Source organism: Taudactylus pleione, unplaced genomic scaffold (assembly GCF_031769625.1).
Source record: "Taudactylus pleione unplaced genomic scaffold, aTauple2 ptg000333l, whole genome shotgun sequence".
Classification (NCBI taxonomy): domain Eukaryota; kingdom Metazoa; phylum Chordata; class Amphibia; order Anura; family Myobatrachidae; genus Taudactylus; species Taudactylus pleione.
Genome location: NW_028284734.1, coordinates 8348553 through 8356857, shown reverse-complemented (window position 1 = coordinate 8356857; position 8305 = coordinate 8348553). Strand labels below are relative to the sequence as shown.

The following is an 8305-nucleotide window of genomic DNA, read 5'->3' as shown; positions in this document are numbered from 1 at the left end:
CATCTGACGGTATATGTATATGTATATGTATATTGCAAATATACAATACTGTGTCTTTCTATTGCAGTATACTGGATTTTTGTTTGGTAAATGCATATTTTTAATTTAATGCAATCGAACGTAGCACTGATCAATGTGTAAGACCACATAAAGTTCTTGTGTCTTTTGTGTTTAATGGTTTTGTATAGTAACATACTGTAGATAAGGACTATCACATAAGGACCTATTCAGTTACATAGGCCCTGATTCAGTAAGGATCGCAAAAGTGATTACGCTCACAGTCTCACTGCAAAGTTTGATAATGATTGCAATCGCAATGCCGACGCAGCCTAACATAAGGACACCCCCTTTACTATACTCACATCGCAATACTTAGCAAGACTGTGAAACCATCAGTAACATCGAGTACATTTGGAGCCTCACACACACTTGCACAAGCTCTGACCATACTCAGGAATTGCTAATCTCATCGCACGCAGTGAAAGCCCAAGCTGCGTATGGCATCGCAGTGCCTAATTTATGCACACCCCTGTACTGGCGTTCCAACACACTGCCACGCCTGCGTTTCGCAGACTACCCCCCCTGTCATCACCCCCAAACAGTACTGTGGGTCTGTGTAGTCACTGCAATTGCTGTCCCGCAGTGGGGTGTTCACGCATACGCATGCACAGAATGCACCAATCAGCCAATTGTGTGCGTAATCGCAGTTGCGTTCCTTACTGAATCGGGCACATAGTCACTTGCAAGTGTGTACATGCGGAAACACAACCGTATGTTTGGTTTCATGTTATTCAGCTACTCAACTTTTCACAAGCAGAGCACTATTGGTGGACATGATTGGTTATTGCCCTTGTCTTTTATATTTTTCAGATTTTGTGTGATTTAGAGTGAATTCTGGTGACAAGTTTTGTTATCGTTTACAAGTGGATTGTCCTATGCACTTTAACGAGATTATTTTTTTAGATTTCCTGGATATTGGAATTATAGCACCTGTATTAATTATAGTTGTTGTCTGATATGTGTGAGTGTCAGTATGTGTGTGTGTGTCAGTATGTGTGTGTGTGTGTCAGTATGTGTGTGTGTGTTTATGTAAAAAAAAAAATACTTAGAACTCACCTAAAACTGTAATGAGATCAGCATTTTCCCATTTACATTCCCTTTAAAACATAACAGAAGAGGAAGTTGAATACAATACAAACTTACTGTTTAACAAACACTGGCAACAAACCGGAAGGTCGTGTAACCTAAAGAAGAGAAGTGAGAATTAGAAATGCACTTGGCCTTATCTTTCCTTTTTCCCTATGTCTGTATGCCGCTGGCTCTGTACAAATGTATATAATATAAAATTTAGCAGTCAGCATTTTGCGCTTGTAGATAGAAAGGCCCCACACAGAACATCTCAGGGACTAATTACTGTAAAGAATATGGGAGAACATATGATTCACTATAAATTTAAAGGAAGGAGGAACCTTGTTAAACAGTAAGAAGTTACCTCTATATGAAATTATGTAAATAATACTAGAACCAGCTACAAACAGGTCCAGGGGTAAAATGACATTAAATCAGTATATTAACTTAGTTTTAGTAATACTGTTAGTTTAACTTAAAATGGCAGATTAGTTCAACTGAAAACATGTTAGTAAAACTTTCCCAACTGTAAAACTTTCCAACTCCCAATTAACTGTTTACTCACATACAAGACCATTAATCAGAAAACACGTCGGCCTGCTTTTACTTCAGCAAAACGGTTCACAATCTCGTCAAGGTTTAGTTTTCTAGCTCTTTCATGTTCAGTGCTTAGTACCGCAAGACCAGAAAGTCTCTCTTCTGACATGGGACTCCGCAAATAATTCTTAATGAATTTTAGCTTTGAAAATGATCTTTCTGCACTTGCTACTGTCACAGGAAGGGTTAGGACACGCTACACACACTTCTGGCAGTGTCAAAGAAAAAGCACTGCTTTCAACGAGATGCAGTCAGGATACCGGTGAGCGCTATCACGCACGCCCGTCGATATCCCGACACTTACATCCCGACATGGGACTAAAAATAAGCGTCGAAATCTCGACACCTATCATTAGCCCCACTATGGAATCCTGACACCAGGCATACCAAACAAAGGAATGCCAGGTGTCTTACCATCTAGCCGCGCGGGGGGGGTTAGGTCTAGGGACCCCCGGGGGGGATTTAGGGTTAGGCCCCCCCCGGAAGGGTTATGGTAGGTGAAGGGGGGGTTAGGGTTAGGCACCACTAGGGGGGGTTAGGTTTAGGGTGCGGGGAGGGGGGGTTAGGTTTAGGCACTAACGGGGGAAGGTTACGGTTAGGCACTAGGGGGGAGGTTAGGGTTAGGCACCCCTAAGAGAGGGTTGGGGGGGAGAGGGGAGGGTTAGGGTACTTACCTACAGCTGTTGGGATTTCGACCGGCCGGGCTACCGCTGTCGGTATTTGATCTGCCGGTATTACATATCGATTCCGTTTTCAACCAACAGTAGATGTGCAAAGTCTTTCACAGAGGAACATATATAAATGTCCTCCTGAAGTGCAGATCTGAAACTTAGGAGCTGCCCAGGAAAGTCAAGAGACAGATCGCTGATAATTCTCCTGAAGAGCTGATGCAGCATTGAATAAGTCAGTAGCTGATGCCAATGCTAGCGTTGCAGGCTGGATTATTTCAAAATTTTGGAGAACCTGGTTTAGACCACTAAATCGGTTTGACAGCTGTTGTGTTATTATATCTAAACAACAATTAAAAACTGTGACTTTATAGTGTTGCTCGGGATCTGATAATCTCTCACCCCCACACAGCTCATCAAAATGACGCTTAACACTGTGAATTCTTTTGATTAGAAAGTGTGTTGGAATCCTCCACTTTTCGGCAAGAGAAGCTGAGGTTTGCTTGGCACTGTCAAAATTGTTTCGATAAGTGGAAAGTGTCTCAGCAGCGTTCTTTATTAGCTGTGCTGCTTTGGACAAATCCATGTCTTTTGCCTGAATCATTTTTGATACAGAGTTCACGTTGTTCAAAATTCTTATTTGCAGAACAATGACAAATACAAACTGGAATGACTTCAATATTTTGAATATTCATGGCCTCATCTCTTTCCTTTGTTTTTTTTGGATAATAGAATAATTTTGGACAATGCCTGCATAATGTCTACAAACCAGAAATGTAAAGCAAGCAGAGAGTTGTAACGTGATGACCAGCGTGTAGGACATATTTTTTTCAATGTGAGGGAGGATTCGCTAGTAAATGAGGACAGAATTTCCCATCCCTGTGTGCTGTCACCAAAAAAAGGTATATACATTCTGTACAACTTCAAAAATACTTAATACTTTTTTGATTACAGCAACAGAATGTTGCAATACCAAATTGAGGTTATGTGATGCACAATGAACATAGAGGGCATTTTGTTCTTTCTTTAAAATTCGTGCCTGAACTCCAGAATAGATGCCACTCATTGTAGCTGCCCATCATGCCCTTGTCCACGACATCTATCCAATGCTAGGATTTTGTTTTCTATACAAGCAATTATTTCCTTTTCTAGACCTGCAGCACTCAGCATGGAAACCTAGAAATACTTCATTGATGTTTACAGAGGTTGCTCTCAGGCTTACATCTCTGTCAATGGAAACATATTGGACTATCTGGCTCAACTGGTCAACTTTAGCTATGTCCTGAGTAGTATCCATGATTATCGTATAAAACTGGGCCTGTTTCTTTTCTGTTACAATTTCATTCTGCACTTGTTTTGACAGAATGTCTATAATTTAATTTTACATTTTTGGGCTCAGGTATATGACAGACCCTTGGGGTAACTGTATTTGTTCCTCTAGAATAGGATCATAATCCGCAAGTAATTCTATAATGTGTTGATTTTAAAATGAACCTCTATATACCCCTGCCTGTACCTTCTAAAATCCTTCCTATAAACCTCTAAGGATGACGCTAATTTGCGTAAGCAGTCATACAATAAATAGAGACTCCAGACTCAGAACATGTGGTTCCGAAGCACAAAGTATTATTCAAGTAAAAGTACAGTCAGTTACACGCTATGATCTGTGTACAATAAGCGCAAATAAATACAATGAGAGAGACATAGAGAGAGACAGAGAGACAGAGAGAGAGACAGAGAGACACACAGAGAGAGAGAGACAAAGAGAGAGACAGAGAGACAGAGAGAGAGACACACAGAGAGAGAGAGAGACAAAGAGAGAGAGAGACACACTTTAGGCGCAAAAGGAAATATTACAGACCCAAGTACAGTATACATACGCTGCGCCTCCGGACCCAGAGATAGACCTCAGACTAGAGACCCTCAGTACAGCATTCAGCATGGACTAAAAAACCAGTATCCGGGCACACATATTTATCCCCCTCAGACTAAAGCAGGACAATGGGGAAGTTTCTTGCTGATGTCATTGGTTTCCAGAGGAGCAGCATATGTTACAGCACATTTAACAGGCTGGTTCAAATAGACTCTCCCTGCCTCTAACAGCAGGGGAATCTTTCTAGTAATGCCTTCTGTACATTCCAACAGTTTAAACATTTTGGTGCTTGTAGGTTCTGTGATCCATAACTTGAGTTTGCATGATGCGATCTCTCCACCGATAATACCGGAATGCTGTAAAAAGCGTACGTATCAGAACAAGACCAAACACAACTTGCTTATCATGTATAATACCTTAGTTATCAAAAACCTTTATTTCTCAGCATTTAAACTACCTAAACCAACTTAAATCATACATTTTGATGCTTATTGAACCTTATGAGTGAATATGAAATGTGTGGGTATTCAGGGTTTGATATAAAGACATATTTAATGTGTGTTTGAAGATGAGTGCATTTGTCTCTAACATTTTAGCATGCTGGGCCAGATAGTTCTACATGTCCTGTCAACAGGCCCTTCCACCTTTCCTGTGTAGAAAGGAAAGATACCTCTGTCAGTCTCTTGTGTGAAAATGCAAAATATCCCAACTACAAGAGACAGACCCAAGGTGACACTCCAGCCCCCGAAATCATGTCATTGCAGGAAGCCTGCTTATTTATTCTAGCCAGACCACCCGTTGTGAGCAAACACTATGCAGGAAGCTTATCTACACAAGCCAGTTGTCACCTGGCCACTTGCTTACTGCAATACTGTAACGCCATTTCTGGAATATATCCCTTATAATACGTAAAGTAATGAAATAGGCTTTTAGTGAATCGCCGCAACCTATGATAATGGTCACAGATGCATTCGCATGATGCTAATGGTATTATCGCCACATGTACTAAAATGTGAGTTTATCTAAAATGGCGCTTAGGCGGCCATTTCGCAAAATGGCGTCTTGCGGCCAGTCACAAGATGGTATCGCTGCGATTCAATTTTAAACTGATCTTGTCTCAGCCAATAATTCAGCTTCGACAAATGGAAAGAAAATTCCCATTTTTAATAGAGCCTAATCTCTCTCTGTGACCTCTAAAAGCTAAATTAGCCATTGACATAATTAGTGTCACTTTAATAATTCTTTTAATAACCTTACGCCAAAAGTTCTGTTCTTGTCTAATTTGATTTTTAGTTTGTTCAGTAAGTGTTCCCTTCTTTCTCCATTGGTCGTAGAACACGCAGGCATCAATACGATGCCTCAAGTGCCTGTATTTTTGCTGTTAGGCTGCGCCATTCACGAATACCTCTGGCCCATGTAGGTTCAAAACCTTGCTTTTTACGGCCCCCAAACAACCAGCATGGTTCACAGTAAACAGCATTTAATTTCGGGGAGTAGCACAGCCAGGTAACTGGAAGCTTAAGTCCAGTTTTAGTTATTCTTTTATAAAAGTGTGCTGAAAAGAAATTTCTGTTTTTGCTACCTCTTGGAAATGGTCCAGAGGGTCTACAAGGACCATGAGCGATTATGAAACGTTTCACATTTGGGTCGGTGATTGGGTGATTAGCTCTATCAGTTATATAAGGCTCAACAACAGTCTCACAATCTATAATATCAGGGGTTGATTTGCTAGCTGGCTCCCCAGTGAACATTAATTCAGATAGTCCTGATGTAGTGGTTGTGGCTTCTCTTTCTGACAGATTTGCAACACTACTACATCCACTGACTCATTCGTCTGATATGTCCTGAATATGCAGAGGGGACTGGCTGGAGTGAGTGTACTCATGTTCTTTTCCACTGACACTGGGACTAACATTTTAAAAAAGGTGATGCACCATCTCTCAGGAATAGAGACTTTCCCTGCGAGTACTGTTCTAATAATCCTTAGAGTAAAACCCTGGGGGTTGCAATTTTATTCACTCACCATACTCCCATCACAAATGTCATCTGTTTACCATTGATTGCTGGGAGGGCCGGCGCTACCATTAGGCAAGTTTAGGCAGTTGCCTAGAGCGCCAGCCACCAGGGGGCGCTGTATAGTCCCCTCAGCAAAGAAATGTTGTTGTTTTTTTACATTACATTGACAGCGGCCGCGGGTCTTATCAGTTGCCCACAGCCGCCGCTACTATGCCGGACTCCACTGTGAGCCATACTGATCTGTACTCGCGCCTGGGCTGTCACAGTGCTGATTTCATCCACATCCACTATGAAATCAGCCTAGGAGCCCTTCCCCGGGTTTTCCCCAGCTGCCGCCATCCTCTCAGCTGCCGCTATAGCCCACAACCCCACTGTGAAACATCAGCCGGCCGACCCTGACTTTTCCAGGTTAGTCTTTGTCAGACGGGCAGTCACAGCACTGACGTCCGCTGTGATACATATCAGGACATGCGCCTGTATCCAGCCCCTCCCGTTCTCTGTCCTCCTCCCCTCTTCCTTTGGGGGAACATGACAGATGAAGAGCCAGCTGTCAGGCCTGGGGTTAGAGTTAAAAGTTTGCATTGTGCAACCGTGGTATGTACTTATGTATATGTGCATCTTGTGTTTGTATATGTGTATGTTATGTATGTACCTATGTATATTTGCATCTGGTATATGTATGTATGTATGTACAGTATGTATGTACAGTATGTATGTATGTGTGCATCTTTTATCTGTATATGTGTGTGTATGCATGTGTATACCTATGTATATGTGCATCTAGTATCTGTATATGAGTGTGTGTGTATGTATGTACTTTAGTATCTAGTATTTGTATGTGTGTATGTATCGTGTATGTACATATGTAAATGTGTATCTGGTATCTGTATATGGGTGCGTATATATGTACTTATCATACTTACCTACTTTTATTGTCTGCTCCCCAGGAGATGCCCAGAGAGCAGGCACAGTCTAAAAAGGACTCCCTTCTCCTCCTGCCGTGTTTCCGTCTCGGCCGCCCTTGCTCTTCATCTCCGCGGCTCGGTCGATCTCTCTCGCCCGAGCAGACACAGGTGGGCGCTTCAGGGGGCTGGGCCGGATTACTACATCATTAGGCCCTGTCCCCATCACGGCAAACTGCAAGAGCGTAAGCTGGGGACTGGGCTAAATGAATCGAAAACGCATCATTTAGCCCCGGCCCCTCCATACGGAGCCGTTATTCCCGGCATTTATCTCCCCATCCTGCCCATTACAAGTTACAAGTATCTGGTATGTGCATGTGCGCATGTATAAAAATAAAAAATGTGTATGTGTATTTGTGTATGTATGTAGTTATAAATATATGTGTATATTTGATAAATAAAAAAATTTTAAAAAAAGTTTTATATTTGGGGGGCGGGGTGCGCGAATACAACACATACACTGGGGAAAGCAGGGGCGGCTGAGTGAAGCTTTGCCAAGGGTGCCTAGAAACCTAGCACCGACCCTGATTGCAGGCCGGGTTTTATTGATAAAATGCAGAGTTGCATCAGGCCTTTACTTTTGTTAATGTGTATGCACCAAACAAGGCACAACCGGGCTTCTTTGAAAAGGCTTTGAATCTTGTCCAGGCACATGTTGAGGGTGTGTTGATTTTTTGGGTCGACTTAAATTGGTCTTTAGACCCCCATCTTGACTCTTCTAAGCAGTCACCCAGGTATTCTGAGCGCTACATCGTGGGTTAAAATAATTTTTCATTCACATCAGTTAGTAGATACAGTATGTGACGTGTTCAACACTCCAATACACAAGACTATTCTTTCTTCTCTCATCCCCATAAAGTATACACCAGACTAGGTTATCTCTTCATCTCACATAGATTTTTGCAATTGAAGACACAAATGTAGGTCATATTTCCTGGTCTGAACATGCTTCCAGACTTAAGTTACCGTCTTGTAACCAAACACTTTTTTCTTGGCATTTGAACGATATGCTGCACCAAGATTCCTAATGTAAACAACAATTTCGGTTGGCATTGGAGAAG

At 42.0% G+C, this 8305-nt stretch overlaps 1 pseudogene; it reads right to left on the bottom strand.

Annotated features, from left to right (window-relative positions):
• Positions 1 to 2459: 2459 nt before the first annotated feature.
• On the bottom strand, positions 2460 to 3072 carry LOC148509026 (uncharacterized; annotated as a pseudogene).
• Between the last annotated feature and the right edge of the window lie 5233 nt (positions 3073 to 8305).